At 37.4% G+C, this 12,866-nt stretch overlaps 1 pseudogene; it reads left to right on the top strand.

Moving 5' to 3' along the window:
- Positions 1-9,317: 9,317 nt before the first annotated feature.
- LOC118622418 lies at positions 9,318-11,801 on the top strand (annotated as a pseudogene).
- The last annotated feature ends 1,065 nt before the right edge of the window (positions 11,802-12,866 follow it).

Raw genomic sequence — 12,866 nt, 5'->3', positions numbered from 1 at the left:
TTTTTTTTGTTCCATATGAACTTTCGAAGTATTTGTTCTAGTTCTATGAAATATGTCGTTGGTATTTTGATGGGGATTGCATTGAATCTATAGATTGCTTTGGGTAGTAAGGACATTTTAATGATGTTAATTCTTCCAAACCATGAACAGGGTATGTGCTTCCACTTATTTATATCTTCCTCTATTTCTTTTTTCAATGACCTGTAGTTTTCTGCCAATAGGTCTTTTACTTCTTTGGTTATGTTTATTCCTAGGTATCTTAATTTTTTTGGCGCGATGGTAAATGGGATTGTTTTTTCAGTTTATCTTTCTGTGAGTTCATCATTGGTGTACAAGAATGCTGTCGATTTCTTGACGTTAATTTTGTATCCTGCTACTTTGCTAAATTAATTTATTAAATCAAGTAGATTTTTGATGGAGTCTTTAGGATTTTCTATGCATTATATCATGTCATCTGCAAATAATGACGGTTTTACTTCTTCCTTTCCAATTTGGATCCCCTTTATTTTTTCTTTATGTCTGATTGCTGTGGCTAAGACGTCCAGTACAATGTTAAATAAGAGTGGTGAAAGTGGACATCCCTGTCTTGTTCCTGTTCTTAATGGAAATGTTTTTAGTTTCTGTCCACTGAGTATGATGTTGGCTGTAGGTCTTTCATATAAGGCCTTTATTATGTTGAGATATGATCCCTCTATTCCCACATTGCTGAGCGTTTTTATCAGAAAAGGATGCTGGATTTTGTTGAAGGCTTTTTCAGCATCTATTGATATGATCATGTGGTTTTTATTCTTCATTTTGTTTATGTGGTGTATCACGTTTATTGATTTGCGAATATTGTACCAGCCTTGCATCCCTGGAATGAATCCCACTTGATCATGGTGAATAATTTTTTTGATGTATTTCTGGATCCGATTTGCTAATATTTTGTTCAGGATTTTGGCATCTGTGTTTATCAGGGATATTGGCCTGTAGTTTTCTTTCTTCGTAGTGTCTTTTTCTGGTTTTGGAATTAGAATTATGCTGGCCTCATAGAACGTGTTTGGAAGTCTTCCTTCTTGAATTTTTTGAAATAGTTTGAGGAGAATGGGTGTTAGTTCTTCTTTGAATGTTCGGTAAAACTCCCCCGTGAAGCCATCTGGGCCTGGGCTTTTGTTTCCTGGGAGAGTCTTGATTACCTCTTCAATTTCCTTAGTTGTTATTGGTCTGTTCAACTTTTCTATCTCTTCCGGGTCCAGTTTTGGGAGACTGTGTGTTTCTAGAAATTTGTCCATTTCGCTTAGATTGTCGAATTTGTTGCCATATAGTTGTTCATAGTAGTTGTTAACGATCTTTTGTATTTCCGTGGTGTTGGTTGTTACTTCTCCTCTTTCATTTCTGATTTTGTGTATTTGGGTTCTCTCTCTTAGTTTCTTGGTGAGTCTAGCTAAGGGTCCATCAATTTTGTTTATCTTTTCGAAAAACCATCTCTTTGTTTCATTGATCATTTGAATTGTTTTTTTGGTCTCTATGTCATTTATTTCTGCGCTGATCTTTACTATTTCCTTCCTTCTACTTGCTCTGGGGTTTTCTTTTTGTTTGCTTTCTAATTCTTTATGTTGTGAGGTTAGACAGTCAATTAGAAATTTTTCTTGTTTTTTGAGGTAGGCCTGTCGTGCTATGAACTTCCCTCTCAGAATTGCTTTTGCTGCATCCCATAGATTTTGTGTTGTGTGTTCATTTTCATTGGTTTCCAGGAAGTTTTTAATTTCTTCCTTGATCTCCTCGGTGACCCATTCATTGTTTGATAACATGCTATTTAGCCACCATGTGTTCAAATGTCTTTGCATGTTCTTGTTGCAATTGATTTCTAGTTTCATGCCATTGTGATCTGAGAAGATGCTTGATATGTTTTCAATCTTCTTGAACTTGTAGAGATTTAGTTTGTGTCCTATCATGTGGTCTATCTTTGAGAATGTCCCATGTGCACTTGAGAAGAATGTGTATTGTGTAATTTTGGGGTGTAGTCCTCTGTAGATATCTATTAAATCCTTTTGGTCTAGTGCTTTATTTAGAGTCTCTGTTTCCTTGCTAATTTTTTTGCCTAGAGAATCTATCCAGTGCTGTCAATGCGGTGTTGAAGTCCCCTGCTATGATTGTATTTTTGTCGATTTCTCCTTGGACGTCCTCCAGAAGATTTTTAATATATTTTGGTGCTCCTATATTGGGTGCATATATGTTTATCAAGGTTATATCTTCCTGTTGGATAGATCCTTTCAATATTATGTAGTGGCCGTCTTTGTCTCTAGTTATGGTCTTCATTTTGGAATCTATTTTATCAGATATGAGAATTGCTACCCCAGATTTTTTTTGCTTTCCATTTGCTTGGAAAATTTTTTTTCTATCCCTTCACTTTCAACCTATATGAGTCGTTTGTTGTAAGGTGGGTCTCTTGTAAACAACATATAGATGAGTCATGCTTTCTTATCCAATCTGCTACTCTGTGCCTTTTTATGGGAGCATTCAGTCCATTTACATTTAAGGTGATTATTGATATGTACTTATTTATTGCCATTTTTGTTTAGTGTGGTTCTATTTTTCTTCCCATTCCCCCTGGTAATTACAGCAGTCCTTTTAACATTTCTTGCAGTGCTGGTTTGGTGCTAATGTATTCCCTTAGCCATTTTTTTTTTTTTTTTTTTTTGTCTGAGAAGCTCTTTATTGGACCTTCTACTTTGAATGATAGCCTTGCTGGGTAGAGTAGTCTTGGATTCAGATCCTTGTTTTTCATGACCTTGATTACTTGATTACTTCAATTACTTGATTACTTGATTCCCTTCTAGCCTGTAGTGTTTCTTGTGAGAAGTCAGCTGAGAGCCTTATGGGGTTTCCTTTGTAGGTAACCTGTTGCTTATCACTTGCTGCTTTTAGGATTCTCTCTTTGTCTTTAATTTGGGGCAGTTTGATTACTATGTGTCTTGGTGTGGGCCTGTATGGGTTCTTCTTACTTGGGGCTCTCTGTGCTTCTTGAACTTGAATGCCTTCTTCCTTCACCAAATTAGGGAAGTTTTCTGTCACTATTTCTTTGAATATATTCTCTAACACTTGCTTATTTTCTTCTTCAGCAGAGACTCATATGATTGGAATATTATACTGTTTCCAGTTGTCCCACTGTTCTCTTAAGCTGTCTTCCTGTTTTTTAATCGTTTTTTTTTCCTTTTGGTTTTCTGATTGGTTGATTTCTTCTAGCCTGTCTTCTAATTCACTGATCCAGTCCTCAGCTTCCCCTACTCTGCTTTTTAGATTTTCCAATGTGTTTTTCATTTCTGATATGTCATTCTTCATTTCTTCCTATTTGTTTTTAATTTCCAACTGGTTGATTTTCAACATTTCTACGTCTTTACTCATGATGCTTGTGTCCTTACACATGCTGTTGAGCTTCCGCAAAATCATGGCTCTAAATTCTAGTTCTGTTAACTTGCTTAACTGCACCTCATTTATCTCATCTTCGGTAGAGGTCTCTTGTTCTTTCATTTGGCTTTTGTTTCTGTTTTTCACCATTTTGGCTATCACAGTGGTCTTTGGAGTCTGTCAAATTTTCCCAGTGGGTGTTTGTGTCTCCCTCTCCTTGGTTTGAATGCACCAGGGAGGTCCCACTTTAAACACCACCGTCAAGTCTTAGCTTTTCTGGTTAGAGTTGCTAGCCCAGGGAATGGTAGTTATCCTCTAGCTTTTTTTCCTGGAGACTATTAGTAGAGGTCACCTGCAGACCCTTGGTTTCTGAGTTGACTGAAAAACTCCCTCAGGTGCTCAGTGTAAGAGGATTTCCTGAGAGTGAGGCAGCTGTTGGTTGTTAATGGGCCTCAGTTAGCATTTCAATGGCCACCAGGTGGGGTTGAATCTATGAGGGAGGGGCCGCAGCCTCTCCCCAGGTCCAGGAGTAAAATGACTACAGTCCTGCGTGGCTGCACTCAGCGAAAGCTCTTAGCACCCTCCAAAACCCGAGTGTCCCCACACAGTTCTAGTCCAGTCTGCCTTCTCTCTGCCGGAGCCCAAGGTGAGTGGCTGCTGCCAATTTAGCCTCTGTCCAGACTCTGCGTCGTGAAGCCACCTGGGACTTTTAACCTGAGAGCGCTGCTTCCTGCCAAGGGAGGCCCAGCTGGGGCTCCAGCCAAGGGCATTGCACTCAGCAGAAACCCCAGGATTGAGCCGCGTTATTGGGACACTGCAGAGGTTGCAGTAGTATCCAGCACAGTCCCCTGGTCCCCGCAAGTCCGTGCGGCACCAGCCGAGGGCTTAGCACGCAGAGTTCGCAGGACTCAGCCTTGGTGGCAGCGTCCCACCAAGTCCCCTGGTCCCCGCGAGTCCGTGCAGCACCAGCCGAGGGCTTAGCAGGCAACAGAGTTCCCAGGACCCATGAAGGGTCGCAAGGGAGGCGGTAGCAGTAATTCCCGCCGAGTTCCCTGGTCCCTGCCCAGGCCGCTGTGGACCATGGGCTCCCGGCCCCCTCTCGCGTCCTCGCAAGCCTACCAGGATTGAGTTGGTGTTTCTGGTTATGTGTTCCTCCAAGGTGTCTTTCGGTTGCCCCTTCCTGACGATTTGTCTTTATTTTCGTTGTAAATCCAGTTTGGTCCTGGGAGATGGTCTGTGTTGCTCCATTCACTTCGCCACCATTTCCTCCTTCTCTGAGATTTAAATATTTAAATTAAATATTTACTCATATATTTACTATAGCCAGTTTTCTTTTATTCTTTAGGTATATGAATAGTTCTGAAAAGGGTTAGGTTTTGTCCACTAGCTGACATTAGGTAATATTGTAGACATTTTTGATTGTCACACTAGGGGTGGTGGCAAAGCTATTGATACACAGTGGATTGAGGACAGGGATACAATAAATATCTTGTAATGAACAGGACAACTCAAACCCCCTAAATCCACACCAACAAAGAATTATCCTGTCCAAATATCAGTGGTGCCGTGGTCAGGAAATTCTAGTGTAGATCCATGTTTCTTAAAGTTTCTTTAGCCCAAAGATCTTCCTATAGCATTTCTTCCGTTTCATTTCTTTTGGTAATGAATTCTTTTAACTTTTTATACATAAAAAACTCTTTATTGTGCCTATGTTTTTGAAGGATGTTTTGTTGACTACAGGATTCTAGGTTGATAGTTTTTCTTTTAGGGGTTTGAAGATGTTACTCCATTGTCTTCCTTACATTGTTTCCAGAGTAAAATTTGTTGTCATTCTTACTTTTTGGTTTTTATGTATATAACATGTTTCTCTCTCCTCCACAGCTCTTTTAAAGATTTTAATCTTTATCACTGATTTTGGCAACCTGATTACGCAGATTACTAGAGTTCTCTCTGTGCAGTACTGCCTGATCCACTCCTTTGTCCGGTATACTCTTGCCACATTGCTGGACCCCTAGTTCTGTCTCCTCTCTAGTTCTGATGGGACTTCTTGTGATGTGACCTGGAAACTCTCTCAAGGCTGCATGCTGGGACTGTCATAGGACTTATTAGGTTTAAATTTTGTCTTCTGAGGCCATTGTCCTTCTTTGCCTGATGTCTAGTGTCTTGAAAACTGTTGTTTTGTATATTTTGCAGGTTTTTTTTTTAGGTGTTAGTTATAGTATACTCCATCTTAGTAACAAGTGGATGTATATCCATCTGTGACATTTTGTAATTAGTTGGCAGGTTTGAAAAACTACAGATTTTACAGGTATACTGTCTTCCCTTGGACTGAAAAACATTATTGAGAAACAAAATGTTTGAAGTTCAGACTTGTGGGATACACTGAGGCTCATGGAAGACTGACAATCTTGGGAATTATAGAAAACTCTTAGGACAAAAACTGGTATTTTTTAAACAACAAAATGAATTCTCAAAGATTAAAATAAACGGAGGTTTTAATTTGCATTTTGTTTTATGACAAATGAAGCCATAAATTATTCTGAAACATATTTCCTAGAATGTATACATATATTTTTCATTGTTTACTTCAAAATTGTCTTTGTTAACTTGTTCTAATAATGCTTCTATGGCTTTATTACTCAAAACATATTTAAAATTAGTTTTTTGGCTTTATTTTAATTTTCAGAAAGGCAAGAAAATCTACCTCACTAGTCTATAGGTTACTGCCTACTTTCTAGTAAATAGTTTCCATGAAAATACCTAAAAATCATGGTATTCTAATCATATTTTTTCATAATTCTATATATTGCATTTCATATTTAGCTATTCCATTTTAATTCTAACATTTATGGAATACCTAGTTATTATACAATCTAAGGCTTTTGTGTCTTCATAATGACAAATATCACAATTCCTTTTATTTTTGGTTTTGAAACTTATTTGAAGTTTCTGTGTTGAGACCAACATCTGATATTTTAGGGTTATAATGTGTTCTGCTTACATGTATCTTCAAGGTTACTGAAGCTTGCTCTTTTATTTATTTTTTGTTTTAAGCTTGCTATTTTAAATGCTGAAATTTATTTTTAATACATTTTGGGTATATCAAGCTATCATACATTTTTTTTTTTTATATTTTCATTAACAGATCTACACTGATGAATTATTGAGAAAATAGACTAAAGTTAGTTATCATAACCATTAACAACTTTATAAGCTTATAATACAGTGATGCTCCAGGAGCTATTGAGGTATGTAAGGTTGTTTGTACCAACACTAAGTTGCTCCAAACTTTTGTTTATAGTTTTGTGCCTTTAAAAGGTTAGTTTCCTCTCTTCTACTTGAGAGATACTGTTATCAATTTTTAACAAGCGCTATGGTACAAGTATCTTTGGAAATACTTTAGGAAACACTCTTCTACATTTCTGAGTGTTGAAAGTTTTACCTTTATAATTATAATTTTATTATATTTTGATGTCAATATCTTTATATTAATAGATATTTACCCATATTTATTTAATTTTTCTATTAGAATACTTGAAAATTCACTCAAATAATTGATAGAAATACCATTTCTAGAGATGATAATCATTTCCAATTTTATGCATTAAAAAACTTAGGGTTAGGAATACACTTTGCAAACTTCATCTCTTCCAGTACCTCTATAGTAGCCAAAGGAAGTGATTTCCTATAATTCAGTTAAGTTACATTGTTGCTTCAGTGTGACTTTGTATATTAGAATACTTAAAGAAATATAGGTATTTCTATTTCCTTGCCACTTTCTGTTCCTGTTACAAAAATGTATTCTAAAGACTTACTGTTAAAAAATTTTTAAAATGACTAGAAAAATTGGACAGTCTACCTGGTATGGATAAAGGATATGTTGATGTCCACTTTTTTTTTTTTTTTTTAATAATCATTCTTTCCAGCCAGTGTGGCTCAGTGGTTGAGCGTCAACCCATTCACCAAGAGGTCACCGGTTCAATTCTTGGTCAGGGCACATGCCCAGGTTGTGGGCCAAATCCTCAGTGAGGGGTATGCAGGAGGCAGACAACCGATGTTTTCTATCGTCGATGTTTCTATCTCTCTTCCTTTTTTTTTCTCTAAAATTAATATAGAAAAAAAATCATCCTACTGTTGATTATCATCTCTAAGGAATGAAATAAAAGTTTTTCTTAGCTGAAAATTTTACCTAACAATAAATCAGAGTACCTTATTTTGGAGAAAAATACCATTTTAATAGCTTATTTGCGAAATAATACAAAATTTTTTCCTTTGTTTCATAAACAAAGGAATCTTATTTTTTCAGAACATGTTATGAAAAAAGTCAGTGATCTTAGTGCTATCTTTGTAGAAGTCATTGCTTTAAAACACACTTCAGAGGTGTGCTGACATCAGACAGACTGATTGCCAACAAAGACAGTTTGTCATATAAAGATGTGTTGTGTTGTAAATTGTTACAGAGAAATAAACTTGTTGAATTTGGCTCCACTCAAATAACTAGGGAAGAAAATGATACAGTATTTTGGAGAAAAACAGATTTTTAAACTTGATCATAAACTGAGTTTAGGCAATTTAAAATTATTATGTTTGGAAATAGACCGATGATGAGAAGGACCTGTATGTATTTAATAGTTTGTTTAATGGATGTGCCAGGACCTTTCTTCTCAGTGTTAAATGTTTCAACTCAGTAACCTTTCTAATAAGAATTCAATTTAATTAGACCTGCTATACCATCTATTTTTAAACTGAAAATATTTTTTTAATTATAATGTCTGAACATATTCCATTCCAAGTTTAAAAATCTTGACTGTGCTTCATTCATTCAAGAATGCCCTACTGAGTACTTGATAATGTCACATACCAAGCTAGGCACTTTTCAAAGTGATTAAAGAAGTGTAAGTTATGTTTCTTGTCCTTGAAAACCTCAAGGGGAGGAGGAGAAGTGACATGAAACAGAGAACAACATAAGGCAGAAGATAATTAAGTATCCAAATGCCTCATATAGAAGACACATGATATGGGAGGTCAGGAAGAAGGCAGTGGTATATCCATTACAGACTATTTTGTGAAATCTTTATGAAAAGTTGTCTGAATTGACATAGTTTATGAAGGTTGAATAGGAAATGGATGTACATTATAATTCACTTAGTAAAAATTGCCTGTTTATTTTCTACTTTGAAGACATTTGAGGTTACTATAATAATGTAGTGGAGCCCTGGCCAGTGTGGCTCAGTTGATTGAGTATCCTTCCATGCACAGAGAGGTTGCAGGTTTGATTGCCAGTCAAGGTACATGCCTGGGTTGGGCTGTGGGCTCGATCCCCAGTAGGGGCATGCAGGAGGCAGCCAATTGATGGTTCTCTCTTATCAATGTTTCTCTCTCTCTGTCACTCTAAAAAAATCAATAAAAACATATTTAAAAAATAATGTAGTGGAGAGCACATTGAATTATGAGGTATGAGGACATATATTCTTCAAGATTCTGCAGTGGACCAGCTATGGGACCAAATTAGTCTCTCTGGCCTCTCAAAATTCACTATACTCAACCAGGAGCATGATATTGGATCATATTTATAATCAAACTCACAGAATACAATAGGCTTTACCCATCACCACATTTGCTTAGCTTTAAGAAAGGCTACAGAATAGGGAACAATGTAGTGTGCATGGCAACAACATATGGAGGTCTTCTGTCTCAAAGGCACAGCTTGCAGATGCCCAGGTACTCCTCACTTGTGATGCATGTGGTCACAAAAGACAAGAATGGATGAGTGCCCATCTCAGAAAGCCCCAGCTATGAGGTCTCTTCAACAAGGACGATTCAATCAAGGATAACAGCCTCAGCTATAATATATGAAATAACATTGGGTTCGAGGCAACCATTGGTGCATGTTGAAGTGACAGATGGTGGTGTGTTGGGAGACAGTGTCCTTGGAGGTGACCAGGGTTACCACAGGGATGGTACTTGCAGAGCTATATGTATCCGATGAAGAGGGAAATGATGCTACAGGTGATGGAACCAAGGATGAAACATTTTGGTCTAAAGGCTATGATGACAGTGGGAAAGAACCATTTCCTTCCATTTACATAGATTCATAAAAAGAAAATAAGTGGTGGGGTGTTATTTCTAAAACACAGATGAAAAACATTAAGAAAATGTGGCATAGGGAACAAAGGAAGAGTGAATCCTAGGAAAAGAAAGAGGTAAAAGACAATTTGAGAAGACAAAAGGATCTGGAAGAAACAAAGAAGATTACCTTTAAAAATAATCCAATGCTTAATGTCACTAATCATCAGAGAGATTCAAATTAAAATGAATATGAAGTATCAACTCACACCTGCCAGAACAGCTGCCATCAACAAATCTTCAAACAAACAGTGCTGGGGAAAATGTGGAGAAAAGGGTACCTGAGTACACTGCAGGTGGGAATGCAGACTGGTGTAGCTACTTTGGAAAACAGTATGGAGTTTCCTCAAAATGTTAAAAATGGAACTGCCATTTGACCCAGTGATCCCACTTCTAGGAGTATACCTTAAGAAGCCTGAAACACCAATCAGAAAGAGTATATGCACTCCTATGTTCACAGCAGCGCTGTTGACAATTGCTAAGATCTGGAAACAGCCCAAGTGTCCATTAGTAGATGAATGGATAAAAAAGCTGTGGTACATATACACAACAGAATACTATGCAGCTGTAAAAAAGAAGGATCTCTCACTCTTTGAGACAGCATGTAGGGACCTGGAAAATATTATGCTAAGTAAAATAAGCCAGTCAGAGAAAGACAAGTATCACACGATCTCACTTATATGTGGAATTTAAAGAACAAAATAAATTGATGAACAAAATAGATCCAGAGACATGGGAGTAGGGATCAGATTGAAGAACCAAAGAGGGAAGAGGAGAAAGGGGGTGGGAAGAGATAAACCAAAGAACTTATATGCATATATGCATAACCCTTGGGCACAGACAATATTGTGGTGAAGGCAGGGGGAGGGGGCAGGAGCTGGGAGGAAGGGGTCAATGGGAGAAAAAAGGAGGGACATCTGTAATACTTTCAACAATAGAGATAAAATAAAAAATGATCCGAGTATTTCAGAGCCAAAATTTGTGAGGATTCTCACATTAGAAGGATATAGAGGCCAAAGAGTAAAGGTGTTTGGCTGAGTCCACAGGCTGAGTAGGTAAGGAAAGAGTTTAGTTTTTCTGGTGGTGCAGGATGGTACAGGATATCTTCAGTGTGTCTTGTCAGATGATTTGTGTCAGTGTTACAGTGGAGTATTCTTGTCCACTGAGAGTAGTGTTGTGTATGGAATGCTAAATCTTACCCCAAAGGGCAAGCAGGCTCCTGGGGGCCATGAGCTGAGTTGTGACCAGGTTGGCCCCTGCTAGAGGAGCTGGTAACTTGAACAATGAAGAGTCTGATGTTGAAGTCCAGCTCGACAGCAGACACATGATGATCTGAGGAGAAAACATGTCCCAAATGCTGAAAGCACATTCTGTGGTCATCAGGTTCTTTAGAGATCACTTCTTTGATTGGGAGTACTGTGAAGTTACTCCTCCAACATTAGTGCATCAGAAGTAGAAGGTGGTGCTGCTCTCTTCAAGCTTGACTGTTTGGAGGAAGAGGAATTTTTGACTTACTCCTCTCAGTTGTACCTGGAGACCTGCATTCCAGCTCTTGGAGATGATTTTTGTATTGCAATCCAGAACATGAAGGCACCTGGCTGAACACACTCACCTGGAGGCAGAATGCCCTCTCCTGACCTTTGAGGAGCTTCTGAACTGAATGCAGGACTTGGTTTGTGATGTGGTAGATAAGAGTCTTGAAATCATAGCATAGTGTATGACCTCAACTGGAACTTCAAGATCCTCGAATGACCTTTCAGATGGATGAACTATTCCGATGCTATTGTGTGACTAAAAGAACACAATATAAAGAAAGAAGATGGAACTTTCTATAAATTTGGAGAGGATAGCCCAGAAGTTCCAAAGAGACTGATGACAGACACCATTCATGAGCCCATCTTACTGTGTCGATTTCCTATAGAAATCAAGTCCTTCTATATGCAACGACGTTCTGAGGGTTCCCGCCCTACCGAATCTGTCGATGTGTTGATACCCAATATTGGTGAGATTGTAGTAAGCTCAATGTATGCGTATCTGGGATAGTGAAGAAATGCTGGCAGATTATAAAAGGGAAGGAATTGATACCACTCCCTATTAGTAAGTATACAGATCAGAGAAAATATGCCACCTGTCCTCATGGAGGATATGACTTGGGCTTGGAATGATTCTTAACTTGGGTTCTGAATAGGTATCGCATCCAAAATGGATGCTTTCGCTCTTGCCTTGTCCAGCACTGCAAGCCACAACCTGTTCCTCCCAAAGCACTACGGCCAGAACACAGTTTATGAGAGAACAGACTGCCTCTTTAAAAAGAACAAAAATCATGTTCTTTCCTTTTTTATTCCATGAGAACATATCTGTTTTTTTTTTTTTTTCTATTTCTGCTACCACAAAAAGCAATCCAAAACACTGGAACATAAAGTAACATTGATGTTGTCATTTTAAGAAAAATATCCATGACAAAATTTGACAGAAATATGTGGCATGTAACTGCTGTTATGAATACATTTCAGCACTTTATTTAATTATAAATTATATTGTTTGTACCATATATACTGCATATATAATAAATAGTTTTTAATTATGTCGAAGACATTCCAGTTACTTTAAACTCTTTGTCCCTTTAAGTATAACTGAAATTCTTTAATTTGTATTACTTAATTGTATCATTGAATTAAATATCTTGGGAAGATTGACAATATGTTCTAATAATTTGCTGGTATTAGAACAGAGTATAATTCAACAGTAGATATTGGAATCAAATGAGAAGTCTCTTGTATCAGCTATTAATCATTTCTAAATCTGTATAGATGCTTAGAATTCTGAGGCACGCTAATTGACATGGAAGAATTTGTAAAAATGGAATTGCCTTAATTTGAAAAGCAAAAAGTTTTTTTCAGTACTTCAGTGAACAGCATCCTTCCTAGTAGTAATTTAAGCCAAAGGCAGACTGATCTTTCCTCTTTCCTGGTAGTTCCTAAATAATCAAGAATAAATAAGTTCCAAAGAATTTGCAGCCCGAATCCTAATGACAACTGTAAGTGACTGAGTCGTCCCCACCGTGCCCTCAGATCTAATCTATACTACCTTATTAGCTCTAGGCAGGCTTATTGAATGGCTTTGTTTCAGATTTGGTTAATTTCTTCCCCAAAATGCATGTCATGTATTCTCAGGCTGTATTCCCAGCAATCAATAAATGGATACATTAAAAAAAAAAAAAATCCTCAGCTGTCCTTGAGGTAAGAACAAAGATTACAAATCAGCTCTTGACCTTTTCCTTCCAGTTGTATCCTCTTCACCTGTAAAATAAGGGACTAATTTATATGGCCCTTTATTTAAAACAAAATGCTTGG

Source organism: Molossus molossus, unplaced genomic scaffold (assembly GCF_014108415.1).
Source record: "Molossus molossus isolate mMolMol1 unplaced genomic scaffold, mMolMol1.p scaffold_m16_p_9, whole genome shotgun sequence".
NCBI classification, from domain to species: Eukaryota; Metazoa; Chordata; class Mammalia; order Chiroptera; family Molossidae; genus Molossus; species Molossus molossus.
The sequence above is the reverse complement of the archived record's forward strand: the minus strand, read 5'-3'. Positions and strand labels throughout refer to the sequence as shown.